Here is an 18,088-nt window from a genome sequence, read left to right as displayed (position 1 = left end):
CTTAGGGCATCGATGGTCTTTGATGTTTGATGAGACTGTGCCGGAAAGGAGGAGTAAATGTAGTTACGTGTGGAAACCTGTCCACCAGTCCTAAGCTTTTCATGCAGATATGACTGAAAATTTGGGTAAAAAAAAAACAAAATTGGAAATGAAGCAGTCAATGTTTTTGAACATGCATCACTACAAGCTTGCGCTAAATTTGATATATCCATACAGTACGCCTAATAGTATTATCGTCCAAAGCAGAACACCTACCAGCATCTCTAAAAGGTCGGCTTCATAACTGTCATTGATAGTCACCTTTATTTATAACTTCCAGTTCGCTGTCTGCAGAGCCCTCCATCAGTATGACTTTACACACTAAGGTGATGGAATGAAGTGCTATCTTATGATAAAAATATTTTTTCCCACTTTGTAACTCTATCTTCTCATTTGAATCATCTTAATTCCTCCCTTCCTCTCCTTCTTGACCCTTCCAGTCCTTCTCCTCATCAACCCTTCCACCTGCCCTTCATCTCGCTCTCTCTCTCTCTACCTCCCATTCCTTTGTCTCACCACACCTTACTGCATCCATCCTCCATTCTCTCCCTCCTCTGCTCTCATTTCTATTTCGGTGTGCTGGTCGGTCGCTGGTATCCCAGTGGGCCGGTGTACAGCGTAGCCTAAATAGACCTGCTCTACATCTATAACCTTCATCATCTCTCTCTTCTATCACTATCACTTCTTTTATTGAGTTAGTAAGAATGCAATAGTGCTGGAAAAGTAGTACACCATTTCTAACATCCTAAACTATTAAAAAATATATTACCGGAATGGAGAATTGATTTTTGATTGGTATTGATACATTTTACTTTGTTGAAATGGAAACTCTATTAACGAACAATTATTCACCTTGGGTAATGTAGAACACAGTAGGTTTAGACAAGTGGGAAAAAAATGGCTTGCAGAAATGCTGGTGACCATCAGTTGATTGAAGAAAGTTGTGTTTACAGCAGATCCCTGAGGGGGAATGCTCCTGCTTGGCTGTTTGAGGCAGTAATGACAGTGGTAGATGGTGGGCAGATGATACATCATACACAGTGCCGGTATTTCTCATGGGAGGTGGTTATGGATGCTTGACTTGTGGATCCAAATGTGATTTGATACTACGCATGCACGCACGCACACACACACACACACACACACACACACACACACACACACACACACACACACACACACACACACACACACACACACACACACACACACAGTGTCTCACATAGTGTATGCCTCTTTTGATCTGCAACTAGGGATTTGTGTGTTTGCATCCATTTTTATTTTGTGACATTGCCTTAATGTCAAGGACACAGATGAAGTGATGTGTGTGTTTGGCAGAAAATCTCAGACGGATAAAATAATGAAAGTGTATAAAGATGTATAAAAATGTATATAACAATTAGTGAACAGTTTTCTACGTATCTTTCTTTTTTGTATACTGCTGTTACCTACTCTGGCAGATACAGTTGTCCATTTTAGTATCATACATAGTATTGTACTTTTCCTCTGTGATATTAAGACAGTGCTGTGCTACTATCACTCTTCTTATTCCTCCCACATATCTCACACGCTATGTTCTGTACTGCTCCCATGACGAGACCTTTATGAATTCTAAACATAACTCAGAAAACTGTTTACCCCACTCATCTGTCATCCACCTCTTCTCACCTTCTCTCTGGCCTCTCTGTCTCCCTCTATCTGCTCTGTAACTTCAGAGTTTGGTTGAAACACCTCTCCCGTTCTCCCATTTCATCTCCTTTATATCTCATTTTTCTTCATTCACACCCACCTCCTCCCTGTTTCCCTTCTAATCTTTTTTTTATCTCTCCCTTGAAATAAAGTCCACATTTCAGTCTGTGTGCTGCTACATTTCTGCACATTCTTCTTTTCTAATCTTAACCCTGTTGTTCCTTCTCCTCCTCTTCTTCATTCCTCTAATTTGTTTGTCCCTCATTCAACCTCTCCTCCTTGCTCCCTTTCTTTTCCTCTTTCCCTACATCCCTGATGATCATACTTATCGTGTCTTACAGTCACAGCACCATGAGCATGTCCCCCTCTGACGTCTATTTAATCTCTGTCCCACAAGGGATCTTTTAATAAGGACAATTTTTCCTGCTCTGCAACTGCGCCTCCCTCTCTCCTTCTCTCCTCTCTGCCCTGCCCTCTCCTAGTGACATTGTAAAATAGATAGAAGAGGTAGAAAACAAGAGAAAATGAAATAGGAGGCAGTGATAAAGAGAGGGAGCTGGCTCTCAGAGGACCGATTATAAATGATGTACAGCCATTTTGCTCTGCCAGGGAGCAAAATCACATCACACACACACAAATAAACACCACTACTCACACAGGTGATCTGCTGCAGTGTACTGTAGTAGCAGTGACCTTGAGGCAGTGCAGTCAATCACTCTGCATTAGCAGTGTAATATTAAGCAGATTTACCGGAAAAAAAGCCGTATTTTATTAAGGGTTAATACATTTTTTATTGATGCCTCTAGATCAGTAACAAGCACTAGTCAAATGGAAAAAAAAATACATTTTGCATTGCCAGGATGTACACACAAATGTAAAATAACCTTGAGGAAGGCAGACTTCTTAAATTCCAAGCAGTGCAGATGTATTTACAGGAAAAACTTGAAACTTTCAAAAGAAACACTTGCACAAAATAACAAAAACTACTTAACCAAATAAAACAGCGCACGTGTTTATGGCAGCATGTCTCTTTCCTCTCTCTCGTGCAGCAAAAAATGCCACTGCTTTTATAGGGCTCTCAATCAGCCCTGGACAGCACCACTATCACCCTGAGGTGAGTCTACAAAACATTTCAAACAGAAATGCAGAAACAAAAAATTAACTGTTCAAACCTGCAACTTCATAATTCAACCACAACGGTGGTTGTGTGTTTGCTTTAAAGTAAACCATTGCTTGATCTAAGAATGTAATCATTTTAACACAAGCAAACCTGGGATAGTAAGTGCTGAAATGTTACACAAAAGCAATGATACAATTATAGCAAACTGATAGTAAATATGACAATGACCAGAGCAATGCGTAAATACATGTGGACAAATGTATGCACACAAGCACCAAGGGACAAGTGGTGAGTGCAGGGAATCTCTCCCACTTTGTCACATGTACTAACATTTGAATCTGAAAGCTTAATACTGTAAACTGAAAAGCCCTCCGCTCTAAATCAACGACTTGCTCACAATTATAATTGCATATATGAGGTCTTTATATTAATAAGGAAGCCATGAAATATTCTCCAACCTTGTAACCCAAAAGGATATTTTGTTTATGTTAAAAATAAAAAGTATTTACCATTTATAAAGTTGTTAGATGAGCAGATGTAGGTAAAGAATAATAATGGCATGTGAACATTGCCACTGAGACTTGTTGTGAAGCACAATCACTTCGAAAATGTCTCTAGAGAAATACACTGTGGGCTGGTTTCCCAGACAGGGATTAAACAAGGTTTTGGACTAAAACAAAATTTATATCCATTAGATGTCGACTGAAATGCATCCCCAGTCTAGAGCAAGCCTAATTTTTGTTTAAGAAATGTGCCTTGAATGTACAAATGATCTGAAAACTGTACCTCAGTAGTGGTGGATATCAACTAAAAAAACAGTACAGTATATTATACTGATTTCCATAATGACAAATCTAGCAATTACAATAGAAGGAGAATCAGATGAGCTAGAGAAGGAGTTTGATGTGTTTGATGAAGTTTGCAGTGGGAAAAAAAGGTTGCAGTTGTATCAGGAAGTTACCCCTAATATTTTGTACAGCTCATTACGTGTATTTATTTGTTTCTCTCATGTTTTTGAAGACATTGGTCTAAACAAAACAAGGAACAATATTTGAATGTGCTTATGTGTGAAACTGTATAGATATTGTATTATTGAGGCTGTGAAAACTTTCTTCTATTAAATCACAGCATGTCAGACAGGCAGATATGTAGGCAATGCACGTGCACGCACGCACGCACACACACACACACACACACACACACACACACACACACACACACACACACACACACACACACACACACACACACAAGCAGATGCTGGACATGGTCTGCAGTGAAGTCAGCTGTCCCAAGAGATGCCTGACTGAATTAAGAGGACAAATGCCAAAAACCAGACTATTGTACTCATACCATGGAGCCTGGTGCTGACTCACAACAGTATACAGTATATCCGCCTGTGTATGCTACTAGTGTACAGATTGGCACTGACATAGGCATGACAGAAAATATAAAAGACAGATGTGGTTGTCGTCTTGGTATATTTCTGATGTGAAACTGACTGTAAAGCAATCCAGTGCTGAATAAACATATATGTGCTCAGTCAACTTTCCTTATGTAATGTTTTTAAAATAAGCATCTACCTCCAACATGAAATGATAATATTTCAACTGTGGTACGAATCTTTAAGCTGTACTTGAATTTTAGGTTTTCAGTTCATATGAACATAAATCTCGTTGTCACTTTACATTTACGCACACAATTACATTACATTACCAATGTGATTACAGATTATTGTAATCATTCTACCATCAGGCCACCAGACCACATATCATTACTTTAGTTCCTGCCTGAAATGTCTGCCTAGATAAAGCTCAAAAATACAGTGCCAGAACTGACTATTTACATTCAGCTTTTGTCCTCTGAAATGTCCTGAATCTGAACTGGCTGCTGGAAGCCAGGAGTATGGATAGCAAGTTGACAAGCATGGTGATGCTTTTAGCTGAATATGCAGAGTCCCGGGCTATAACCGGCTTGTTTCTCTCCACGTAAGCTCTTTTCCTGAGTTGACCTCTCTGCACTCTTTCTCCCACTGTGGGGCAGAACAAGGGTGGTACCAAGGCCGCCAACACAGACAGACAGCATTTCACTCTTAAGGGCACAAACAGATACAGTCTTGGACCAGATCCAGCCCTGCCTTTCTCAAGGGCACAGAGCAGCTATTTTTCAATGTTGAGTTTACACATGCTGTAGAGCATGATCCATTACATTCCAGCAGCTGCAGAAGAGAGAACCAGGAACATGGATACTGTCTTGCTCTGACTTAGAATTTTGCCTTTTCTTAACTTTTAAAATACCATGCCTTGCCCATGGGCATAAACCTGTTTAGTGAAATATGGATACTGCCACAGAGATAGTCACACTTACCTAGGATCAAAGCACCAAATTCAGACATTGCCTAGTTCCTAATGTGCAAACACATCATTTCAGCTTCTACAGTTCACTAATCTACCCCTTCTCTCATGACAGTGTTATTCAGCTATTGCAATTTTATCCAGTGAATACATACTGTACCTAAAGGGGAACTACGCCCATTTTCAAAATTTATACATGTTATTTCTATAGTCTAAGACAGGCTAAAAATATAAGTGAACATAAACTACTCTCTACCAAATCCAAAAACTAGAGAGCTAAAACTTGAATTTGTGATGCCATCAAGTATAAAGTCTGGAACTGACGGTTTCTGTACTGTGTTGCTTTGCTAGCGTCTTTGATTAACCAAATCTAGTGTTACAAACAGCAACAACTCACCGCCAACTGCTGGTTTGGGTGGTGTCATTCTCTTTAGTCTGTGGCCCAACAGGTAAATGGGGTGGCTGTGGCTCAAAGGTAGAGCGGGTCAGCCCTCAACCACAAGATTGGTGTTTCGATCCCAGGCTCGCCCGGCCACATGTCAAAGTGTCACTAAGCAAGACAGTGAACCCCAAGTTGCTCCCCTAACGCTGCTATGGCTGTCCACTGCTCCTTAGGCTTAGGGCGAGTTTAATGCAGATATTGAATTTCACTACATTGTACTGTACCATTGTATGTGACACAAAAGTTTCTTTATAAATTAGGTCTCCAACCTAACGTTAGTGAAAGTGTTGACATATGAAAGCATCAATCATGCATTTTGGATTAATGAGATGAGATTATATCCAGTTGTTCCTCTTACCCGTTTGCCCAGCGCTGTTAAATTGTATGTACGGGATGCAGGAGTTTTCTACCCGAAAGTTATTGTAAATGAACATTGTGATTGACTCTATATTGGTACATTTTCTGTTTTAAAACTGAGAACACGACAATAGAATAAAGCTCATTTGGGTATAAAAAAGAAAACAGACATTCCGTGTGTCCACAAAATCAGTCCCCAATTCATTGTCTGTGGAGCAGCTCCAGACTTTATACTTGATGACATCTCAAGTTTGAGACTTACTTCTTTGGTTTCTGGCTTTTAGAGAGAGTTGAGAGATAATGTTCACAAATAATATCTGCACTCTCCTCCATGATAATAACATATTGGAATTCTTAATTGAGGTGGTGGTCCCCTTAAGTAAAAGTACTGATATAGTAATGTAATAAAAATACTTCATTATAAGTAAAAGGCATGCATTCAAACTATTACTACTACTAGTGGTAGTATGTTAGTATGTATTTACAGTACAATGTATATGATAATATGACCCTGCTAGCCTTACATTAGTGGCATGTGGAAAAATCAATTGTGTTGAATCCTGTGTAAGTACATCTGTTTCATGTCAGGAATATTGAAGGAGATGCATCCATTTGTGCAGCAGATGGAACTTTTTGGATGATGTTTCATGGGCTTAGTCACATTGCAGTTCAATCAAAGTTCTACTGCATAACGCAAACAAAGATCAATACTCTTTCAAATCTCCACTGTAATTCCCCTACAGTGTTAGTGTTTGAAAATTCCTATTGCAAGACTGTGTTGATGTACAAATATGTTTACAAAAATATATTGAACAATGCCAAATAATTATTATACATACACAATCATCAGCACTTCTCTTGCTGTACCCCACACATTGTATTTCCCTGCAGTTCCAGGCAGACAGACAAAAAGGAGCTCATAAGAGTGTGTAGATTTCCCTTGCTGTCATGACTATTTCATGACTCACTCTGGTAGTTTGAATTTTAATAGCTGTCCCTATTGTGTCCTGAGCTCATCTGAGCCCCTGGGCGAAACCAGAGACTGACACCCAGATGGGAGACAGCAGATTGACCACTGTCGTTCTCCCTTTCAGCCTCTTAGCCCTGAATGCCAATGGGGGGAAGGCTGCTGATATGTGTGAGTGTGCATCCACTGTGTTTGTGTGCAGTTTGTGTAAGTGTGTGGGCTTAAGGGGAAAATACTTACCCTCTCTGTAACAGTTTATTACAAACATCATTAATAAATGGTAAATTGATAGTTAATTAAACTTTAGTTTATAGTTATTTTACTGTTAGCAAACAATTAAATGATGACTTATAATATTTACTTATGTTATAATTTGTTGTAATATAAAAAATTGTTTATAACTTTAGATAGATCGTTAATACTTTGTCAATGGTTAATTCTTTTGTAAACCTTCTATAAACATTATTTGGATTACATATTTCAAATTGTGCACCACTTCCTGTGTCCACTATGTGGCACTAGAGAACACACACTATTTATACGTCAGGTTGCTGTATATCCTGTGTAGACAACATTATGTGAATTTCAGCTAAATCAAATGATTTTTGTCAGGGCTTTCTTCCTGTTGCAAGTAGGTGGCGCTATAACTCATTATTGACTTTTAGATGTCCACAGGCTTGGTCTCTAATTAAGCATAAAAAATTGGGGGCAGATTGGACAATGTACACTCGAGTTACAAACCACTACCTGTTTTGCTGCGTTTTGTGGTAATTTGACACCTTGCCACGCCCATGCCGTTGGACGAAAGCGCAAAGCTTCGCAATTTTGCTTTGGCAAGGTCTTAAGATTGTAATAACCAATTTTGAAGTTGATTGGGTTAAATCTGTAGGAGGAGTTTGTTTGAGTACAACGCCTGCAAATGGTCCAAAACGTCCAGAAAATTCATGGTTAATTGAAAATGGCGGACCTCCTGTTGGGTTTAGGGTATGGCTCCAGGAGGCTTTTTTGTAGGTGTGGACATGATGCATATGCCTACCTAATTTCATAAATCTGGGTGAAACACACTGCAGGAGCTACTTCTTTGAAATACTATAGGGTGTGCTATTTAGCCAATTTACCACACCTAAGCCCAGGACACGTATAGATATCTTCGGGCCTGGACTGTCATCCTGCATGAAACATGTGGGGCAGATTGGACAATGCACATTTGAGTTACAACAATTTCCTCTTTCATGGCGTAACATCAAAGTGCGCCGTGCCACCACAGCCAAGCCCTTTACCACAGACTCACAAAATTCAAAATGAAGCGTCATCAAGGTATTAAGGCTTTCTTCCACACATTTGAGGTAGATCCAGTCAACCCGCTAGGAGGATGATATCAAAGTATAACAACTGTAACTTCCTGTTGCCACTAGAGGGCGCAATTTGGCTTCGGAAGGTCTTCAGATTATACTGACCAATTTTTAATCACATTAAATATGTAGGAGGAGTTAATTAAAGTCTGCAAATGGTTAAAATGCATCTTCAATTCAAAATGGCAGACTTCCTGTTGGGTTTAGGGTAGTCTCGCTTTGCCAGACCTTCCTACACAGTGCTGCGGAAGAGGGTCTGGCTAGTCCACACAGCATTTCGGGATGGGCGAAAAACGTGCTCTGGTTTATTGGCATTTCTTTAAACCAATCACAGTCGTCTTGGGCGGCGCTAAGCACCAAACGGAGCCACGGTGCCACTGCAAACTAGCGTCTGCAAGGATCTTGTTTTGGTGGAACGTGTACGTTCAAAGGTTGTTTTAGGCAACAGAAAAATTAGATTGGACAGATAGTCTAGCTAGCTCTCTGGATTTACCATGCAGAGATCTGAGAAAAGGTTAATCATAGTCTTCATAAATCAACCGGAGTTTAAAATTCCAACACATAGAAAGCGGAAAGTGGAACGTTGTGGATATAGACTAGGTTTAGGGTATGGCTCCAATAGGCTTTTTTGTTAGTCTCGCCCTGATACATATGCCCTAGCACAGGACCCATAAAATATTACAATTTCGGTTCTGATGTATGTGCAGAATAAAAATAACAAGCCCCTCAAAAATACACTCAAACGCATAGAATACTAATAATAGAAGAAAAAGTAGAAATATTTAAATTTCAATAAGGCCTTCGCCGACCGACGATGTCAATGCTCGAGCCCTAATAATTACGAGCAGTTCCAGTAGGACCTGTGCAGGTATGTGTAAAAGAGAAAGTGAGCGACTGTTGGACAGAAAGTGGAGGGACCGTTGTAACAGCAACTGGATAGCATCAGCTCTTTATTATTCATTACAGTGTCTATAAGGAAAATAAAAATTTGATACCACTGACATGAATATATAAGATAAGCCTTTATTTATCCTCAGAGAGGAAATGCAGGTGTTACAGCTGCACAAGGACAGACATGAACACAGACGCATAGAGAAAAGTAAAAAATTTAAAATATAATTAGTATATAAAAAATAAACAGGAGTATTAGCTGTAGAAACATTCCAGGAACTGACAGAATTTTTGTTTACTTGACAATTATATGAATAACATCAATGGAAAGATGAATAAAAGACAGAGTGCTAATGGATGGATGGGTGGAAGAGAGAATTAACGGATGTACAGTATGGGTAGATTGATTGATTGATTGATTGATTGATTGTTTGACTGACTGAATGGTTGAACAATCTGAAATTACAACATAAAGTTACTGACCCCATTGCACTTTGCCCTTCTCACTATGCAGTTGTGTCTAAATACGCTCAAACACACATGCTGGAACATACTGTACAGTCCGTACCTGCACACACACACACACACACACACACACACACACACACACACACACACACACACACACACACACACACACACACACACACACACACACACACACACACAGGCTGTAAACAGATGTCTTATTATGTTTTTTGTCCACAGGGCAGTCGGGCCAGCTAAGATTACAGTGTTTGAAGGTCAGATGGTGAAACAGATACAATACAGAACTAATAAATTCAGTAAGAGAATTATATTTGTTCAATTGTTTTTCACCTTGATTACTTGCAGTAGGTTGAATGAGCACATTTGTACTGTAGGTGCTTTGAACATTCATCATTGTCTATAACTTCGGTCCCACACAGCAGACTGCACAATGTTCTTACAGTACAAGCACAGCGTTAACTCAACTCTCTCACTGTTTTGTTCTTCCTTAGGAAGCTTTTTGTTTCACCACATTTTACTGCTCTGTCTCTCACACATTAGATGTATTTACATTAATGTCTTGCCCCCTCACAGATGGTCAGGTGGAGTAACCCAGCTTAAGGAGAAATTGGGGGGCATGATTTGATGCAATGCATCTCCCTACCAATGCAAACATGGCAGAATGGTTGTTACATAACTTTGACATCGCATAGAAGGATCTTCATGTAATTAATCGTGCAGCCCTAATGCACATACACATGATTTTTTAATTTGTTGGTCACATGCACCCGGGACTGCACAGACCAATGGATCCTTAATATGAACTAGATATCACTCCTGTACAGAATTATCACACAATAAAAACTGTTCCAAGAATTTTGATGAGGACCATTTGCACTGAAACCTTCATCCTACATTAGTCACTGTCAAGCTTCTTTCCGTTTCTTCCCCTCAGTGCTGCTTTTGATGTGCTACTTGCTAGGCTCCAAACAACAATTTCTAAGAGGTGTAAATTAAACCTTTGGGTATTTCAATTCTGTGATATGAGTAGCATACACCAACCATATCTATGGGTCTTCGTTGTTTGTTTAAACTTGCATAACATTACATAATCTGCTTTTTATACAGCACTATAAAATGCAAGTGCAAGAATTATCGTCATAGAAACAAAAGAGCATGTGTACTTTGGGTCACAACATAATAGCTTTTAAAATGAATGTGGGATGCATTCTTTAGTCTTTTAGACCTGAAGATTTATACAACCATCTTCATCCAGCTGTCTCTGTACAAGAACCCCTACAACATTTATCCCCATATATACTTTAAAGTAGGAACACTAAGTAATAATCAGTTGTCCTGTAGAGTGATTGGCGTGTGTGTGTGTGTGTGTGTGTGTGTGTGTGTGTGTGTGTGTGTGTGTGTGTGTGTGAGAGAGAAAAAGAGCTGTGAGCTGTGTTCTCTCACCTCACTCTGCCATCTCTTGCATGAGTCAGACTCATAGAGCACAGTGCGTGACAGCAAAACTCACCCACTTGTACAGCTGCCCCCACAGACTCACACAAAAACACACACACACACACACACACACACACACACACACACACACACACACACACTATTGCATATTATATTTACGGCATTGCAACATATATTTCATTTGGGTTGTTGGGAGACCATTGAAAACTGCGCTGGCATTTAAACCTTTTTATAGAAAACACAAATTTTGTGGCATTGTGAATATATTCAGATGTGGCTTCTTTGTCTTAATAATGAAAGACCTATAATACCCAGACAAAAAGGTGGTCAGCTTGTAGCATTGGCAAACATATTAATCTTTGAAGATGTGCGCCACATCCACAGGTTTGGCTGCCTGCCAGCACCTTTAAATCATGTACAGACATGAGAGTAGTATCAGTCTTCTCTTCTAACTCTCAGCAACAATGTGAGGAAGTCCATTTCCCAAAACCTTAAAGTAATCAAAGTAATTTTCCTGTAAAAGCAGCAGCCGGACCCCGAGCTCCTCTCAGATGAACATGAAAATCTGCCACTGAGCCTTGTCCCGGAGTTTGTTTCTCCTAGGTGTAGCACTGTACATCTTGCAATATGAAATGTCATTGTGTCTGCACCAGCAGAAACATACCATAATAGGTCGTAGTATGGTGTCATACACACATATGAACGTCCACACACACACACACACACACACACACACACACACACACACACACACACACACACACACACACACACACACACACACACACACACACACACACACACACCAATCACTCTACAGGACAACTGATTATTACTTAGTGTTCCTACTTTAAAGTATATATGGGGATACATGTTGTAGGGGGTCTTGTACAGAGACAGCTGGATGAAGATGGTTGTATAAATCTTCAGGTCCAAAAGACACACACACACATCCCCCGTGGAAAAGACATGGTGTCAGAAATTGCTCAGTGTCATTTTCCAGTCCATTACCCTTCAGGTGGGGCTGTCCGTTGGGAAATGAACGCTATATCTTTGTGTGTTAGTGTGACCTTATGACTCCTCATGAAATGAGGATGTATTTTCTCAGTTGTTTGTTTACATACAGTACAGTATATCTGCTTGCCTGTTTTGCTGCACTAAAGACATGTCGCATCTACTCGTCCTCACAGAGAGAGCCTGCCTCCTGCCGTTCCCTCTTGCACTCTCAATCCTGATGTGAAATGACAAAGAAGCACGCAAACACCACAAAGAGACCTATCTTAAAGCAAGGACAACACCATATAAGACAGTGCTAAAATAAAACTTGAGAAACCCTTTCTACACACAAGACACCCCTTTCTTTCTGTTTTAAATGCTGTACTAATATCAGGCCCCTGTTTAAGTTAGAAATTAAGTGAATTGTGATTGAGAATTAAAGTGAGCTTTTATTACGTCTTCATTTAACAGTGGGTGGACCTGCTGTGCCGTTGAGTGTGGCCCCCCTCACGTGAATCATTTGTTCAATTTAGTTATATTTCCCACTATCGTCTTAAACTAAAGAAGCTAATTATTCTCTCAACCTAACCTCTGATCCAGTGGCTTAAATTTAATTATCTTCAGACATTGGACTTCAGACACTGGTTGATTGAAATAAAACGTCATAGACATAAATGTGTTCATTTAAATATGTACGGTACATTTGTATATTATTTTGCTTGCTTAAAATACTATTTGGGGTGAATCCCACTGCATCCTTAGTCGGGGAGTGCCATGTGTGACATGGGTCAACCTTTGCAGTTTACAAGATTGTGCATAAATACATTTCTTTGCGACTTCTATCTCTGTCTCAGGTGTGATGAATCCCCTCACATACAGTATATACACTGTGGAAATGGATCAACTAGGAAACTGAATGAGTACATATTTTTTTGTCAACCACAAACCATTTTACCAGAGGTGGAAAGAGTACTAGAATATTGGACTCAAGTAAAAGTACTGTTACTTTAAAGACATTTTACTCAAGTAAAAGTCCTTGTGTACAAATGTACTTAAATAAAAAGTAAAATATAGGTCAGTCAAATGTACTCTGAGTAAACTTTACGGCGATGCATTTTTAAAACGGGGGGGGGGTTACACATATCAGCAACATGACAACATGTGTTAATTATGCCGAGGTACAATAATGCAAACTCATATCCCAAAAGGACAAGGAATTTAACTCTGGTTTTCGATAGCTCGAGTGCCAAGAACAAATGTACAGAAAGAGGCACATAGTCATTCAGCTAAAACAAGGACAACAAGTAGATGGCTAATGTAAACGCATCTAGTTCTTTCCTCCCTTGAACTAGCACCACAATGATAATGTATGTAGTGCTTTAATATCTTCCACCTTGTTCTACATGACAGACACAAGCCCACCGCCTTCATAGCATGACCCAAAAAAGCATACAAAGGATTTTGGTTTTGCGCTTTGTTTCCTTTTCCTTGTCTTTGTGTGCACCTTCCTGTACCTGTCTTTTCACTCTCCTTTTCATCCCACTCCCTCATCCTATCTACGGCATTTACTTACACATAACATTGTGTTTTTTGTTTTCTTTTTCTAAATGTCAAGCTATTTCTACTATATTCTGCATTTGTACGCACAGTAGCAAACCTCCCTTTATTGCATAAAATGGGGTTATTATTATGGCGGTCATTCTCAAGGACACAGTGACACATTTCTCCATCACTCCATCTTCTAATAAGAGCATGATAATTATCCACCTTTTAGCCGCTAATGGGTTATTATTCATAGAGTTACTCTACATCCAGCCTACTCTTGTTCTCTCTTTCGTTCCCTGTCTATCTCTCTTTTTTCTCTCACTGTTTTGTGCTCTCTGAGTCACACTTCAACCCCTCTTTGTCTTCCCTCCTTATGCCCCCCCCTCTCTTTTTAAAATGGTGAAAGCTGAGAATACATGTTGAAGCTATTGATTCGCTGCAGAAAAAAAGCTTCAATATTTTGCGCCGTTATGATGATCATCATCACCACCGTCGTCGTAGAATCCTGTTGCCATGGTGACTTGTTTTGGACACTGTGGCACAGTATACGGGGGGGGAGTTCAGACAGAGAGGCAGGAAGATGTACAATCAAAAGGGGGGGCAGATGCTACTGGGACCCAGTCAGACATGTTAAAATGTTGTTTCCTCCATTATTTTGAAGATTTGAGTGTTTTTAAAAAAAATATAATTTATGTAATTCGTTTGCTGCACTGCTCCATTGTGACTATTTTTCAAGGACATTTGGAGGTCATCACTCCATTTTATTCTCTACTGTCTTTTCTTTGGTGGAACATACTGTACAGTCCGTACCTGCGTGCGCACACACACGCGCACAAACACACATGCATGCATGCTCCTGAACACAGAACATACACGCACACACACACACACACACACTTACTGACATATTCACATATTCTCTAAGGCTCAGAGTCGTGGGTATTTCCACTCAACGAGTGGGATGCATAGTGTTTCCATGGAGATCTATTTTTAGCCACAGACAAAAAAGGGCCAACTGTTAAAATATGCCATCATGTTCCCTCCGACTGAAAAAAAAAATAATCCATGTCCTCTCCTGCAGAAACGAAGGCATAAAGTTTAATTTTTTTTTTTTACATCCCTGTCTTGTCTATGGAAACAAGATGTTAGGTAGGTATCATTTGTCAAAGCGGATTTGAATCACAGATCATGCTGTGTTTGATAAATCAGCACATTACCAGCCATACATTATGGAGTGAGAACAGTGAAGAGGATGAGAGAAATCCAAGGTTTATCGACATCTAGTTTTAAAGACTGTCTGTAATTCTTTGTTTGTAATCTATTCAAACATTTTGTCAGTTGACAGGAAGTTATTTGACAACAGTAGTGATAATCAGTTCAGTCATATTTTAGGAAATAAATCCCAAATATTTCTAGCTTCTCAAGGTGAAAGTTTGCTGCTTTCCTCTGTTTTATATCATCATATTTTACCTAAATAGCTTTAGGTTTTGAATTGTCGGGGCCACAAAACAAAGATGTACAGTTTTTCAACTTTTTCAAAATCCTTTTTTTTTTCTTTTTTCTTTTTTACATTTTATAGACTAAACAATATATGATAAATCAGAAAAGTAAAAGAGAGATGAATCTCGATGGAGAAGTTGAAGCCCAAGTCTAATCATTCTATTTTTAATGATATAGTATCATATTATAATTACATTAGTGTTATCCCTGTGCCAAACTTCATGGCCAGGTTTCTAAAGCGATCTAAGAGGATCATTACAGAGTCACAGAAGCAGGAACAGCTTTTCTTGGCCCTGGACCCAGACGGCCAAAGCAGCCTGTACTGATTATTTATGGCGTAGTTCTTTTTTCATTCGATTAATACCATAATCATAATTTTTCTAATTGGCATTTCTGGTACAGTAAATAGCTTGTACCTAATCTGCTGAGTCACTAGCATGCCCACTGTTTGTTTTAAGTTCGTAAGCTGACGATCTAAGAAGGAAGTCAATCTAACGCTATAAGTGCATTATCTCTCATCTCAATTTTCCTAGGTGGACTCAAATTTCCTTTCCAAAATGTCTTTTACCATTTGAACCTTGATTAGAACAATTACAATGAACTTTGATAAAATAAATTATACAGTACCAGGAGTCCCTTATCCCGTATTCCCATCTATTGTGCATGTACATTTGCTATATACTCTGTTCAGGCTTCACTACTTGGCGATGGACTCGAGCACAAAGACTCCTTTGCAATCACCCTTAATCCTCTGTGAGATTGTTGTGACTCATCTGTGTATCGCTACAGTTGTTCTGCCCTCTCACTGCCTCCTCAAAATCCACTGCCAGAGTGGTTAGGTGGGCTGACAGTATTTAGCCTACAATATTTCATAATCTGGCAAATCTTAAGCAGCATTGCAATCAGCTATCCAGGAAGGAATTATAATGTAGGAGAGGATTTTCCAGGAAGCAATGAGTATTTAATGATCAGGGAGATTGATTACAGCATAGCTCACATCTCAGAGGCATTTAAGGAGTTGAAACATTTAACAAGGTTAGATTTCATGCTGAGCCGATGCACCATCTCATACACAGAGGTACCATCACATGGCGGAAATCACTAAGAGTATGCAGTATGTTGTATTTTTACGTGAAAAGATTGCTGCCCTTGTGCAGAATGGTGCATTTGCATGCTATAACTAGTTCCCCTGCCTCTGGACGGATGCTAGAAATCTGGAGTAGGAGGATTGGCATATGTATTTAGAAATACTGTATGAGTCAATCTGGAATCTGATGTGCACCTGACCTAGCTACAAAGATAGAAGAGGGGGTATAAATATGTGTATCTGTGCTTGTGTTGTGCAAATGTGTGTGTGTGTGTGTGTATCTAACCAACTGGAACTGGCTAATACGTGATTATATGAGCTCTAGTTTTACCGTGTGATAGTGCAAGCAAATGCCGGCATGCTTAACCAGCCTTATTACACACACACACACACACACACACACACACACACACACACACACACACACACACACACACACACAGACACACACACACACACACACACACACACACAAAGAAACGTGCAGGCACTTTACACTTTTTTCACAACAGTGATTCTCTGCAGATGTTAATAAGTCATCTCACAGTCATTTGCATTCACATGTGAAACAGTGACATGCAGCAGTGATGCTATCAGGTGCAATCCATGGCCACTCCTGGGAGACCCAGTGACGCACCATGCATGACATAATGCTGTGGTAATGTCTGTGGTTGTGAGGGAGAGAGACACAAATACAGTGAGACGGTGAATACACACTCTGTGTGTGCTCTCAGCAACCAGATAATGGTACTACATTGAAAAGCAGCCAGATAGAAACCAATAACGTAGCTTGATGGAAATTGTTTATGAATCATTTTAACTGAAGATACAGAGCAGACATTTGCATTGTCATTAGTACACTTGATGCTTACTCCAAAGATTTGTGAAGGTTTGATTCATATAGTTACAGTTCACAGCAGTTTTGTACACACCAGGGATGCATAATCTTAATGTAGCTGTAATAAATGTGATTTAATACATTAACATTTAATAATATAAAATACAAGAGTTTGGGCGAATTATGTTATACATATTAAGGCCCATTATGTAACATTGGAATGCAGATAAAATACATTGAATCTTCCACAGCACAATTTCAAATGAGGTTGCAATGTACTCCCCTCCCCTTGAAATTGATACATACAAATTCAACCCTTTTTGCACAGAACATACTATTCTGTGAGTGTAAATTGTCATTTTATTGACGGTAATAAATCTGATTTAATATATGAACATAACTTCATATTAAAAAAAGTAGTTTAGGCAAAGTAGACTCAATTTTAAGGTCCATTAGTTTAGATTGGAAAGCAGATAAAAGCTATAGGATCAACTGTGGTTGAATTAAAAATTAAAATATTGTTCTTTGATTTGAAACCATCCACATTGAAAACTTAGATAATTCATCTTTAAAAAAGAAAAGGACAAATGCACACAAACAGTTACTCGTAATGGATTACAAAGTTAACTTGCCAAAGCATTACATCTGATATAACTGACCCTTTGGCCACATTATTTAAGCTTCAGTATGAATATAATTTTCTGGACAGTCTTCTAAAAGTAAATTGTCGAGCCAGTATGAAGTTGTTCAGATAAAAGACCCAAAGATATTTATGTACTGTAGTTCATGGTGTATGAGGAGGAGGAGGAGGTCAAAGCACAAGGCCCTCGTCTCTTAAGCAGAGTTATATAAGGAAAGCAGAGCCATGGCCCACCATGACTCAAACTGGTAATTAGAGATGGTTGGTGTGTGGTGTCAGAGTGGAAAAGAGAAGAGAAGAAGAAAGACAAAAAAGGAAGTAAGAAAA

The 18,088-nt window shown here is 39.3% G+C and overlaps 1 protein-coding gene across 13 annotated transcripts in view; it reads left to right on the top strand.

Annotated features, from left to right (window-relative positions):
- Window positions 1–18,088, top strand: part of atp2b2 (ATPase plasma membrane Ca2+ transporting 2) — a 137,832-nt gene that overhangs the window by 71,290 nt on the left and 48,454 nt on the right. The gene's annotated exons all lie outside the window — the stretch shown is intronic.

The sequence above is a fragment of the Perca fluviatilis genome, chromosome 4 (assembly GCF_010015445.1).
Source record: "Perca fluviatilis chromosome 4, GENO_Pfluv_1.0, whole genome shotgun sequence".
NCBI classification, from domain to species: domain Eukaryota; kingdom Metazoa; phylum Chordata; class Actinopteri; order Perciformes; family Percidae; genus Perca; species Perca fluviatilis.
Note: the sequence above shows the minus strand (reverse complement) of the source record. Positions and strands in the feature narration are given on the sequence as shown.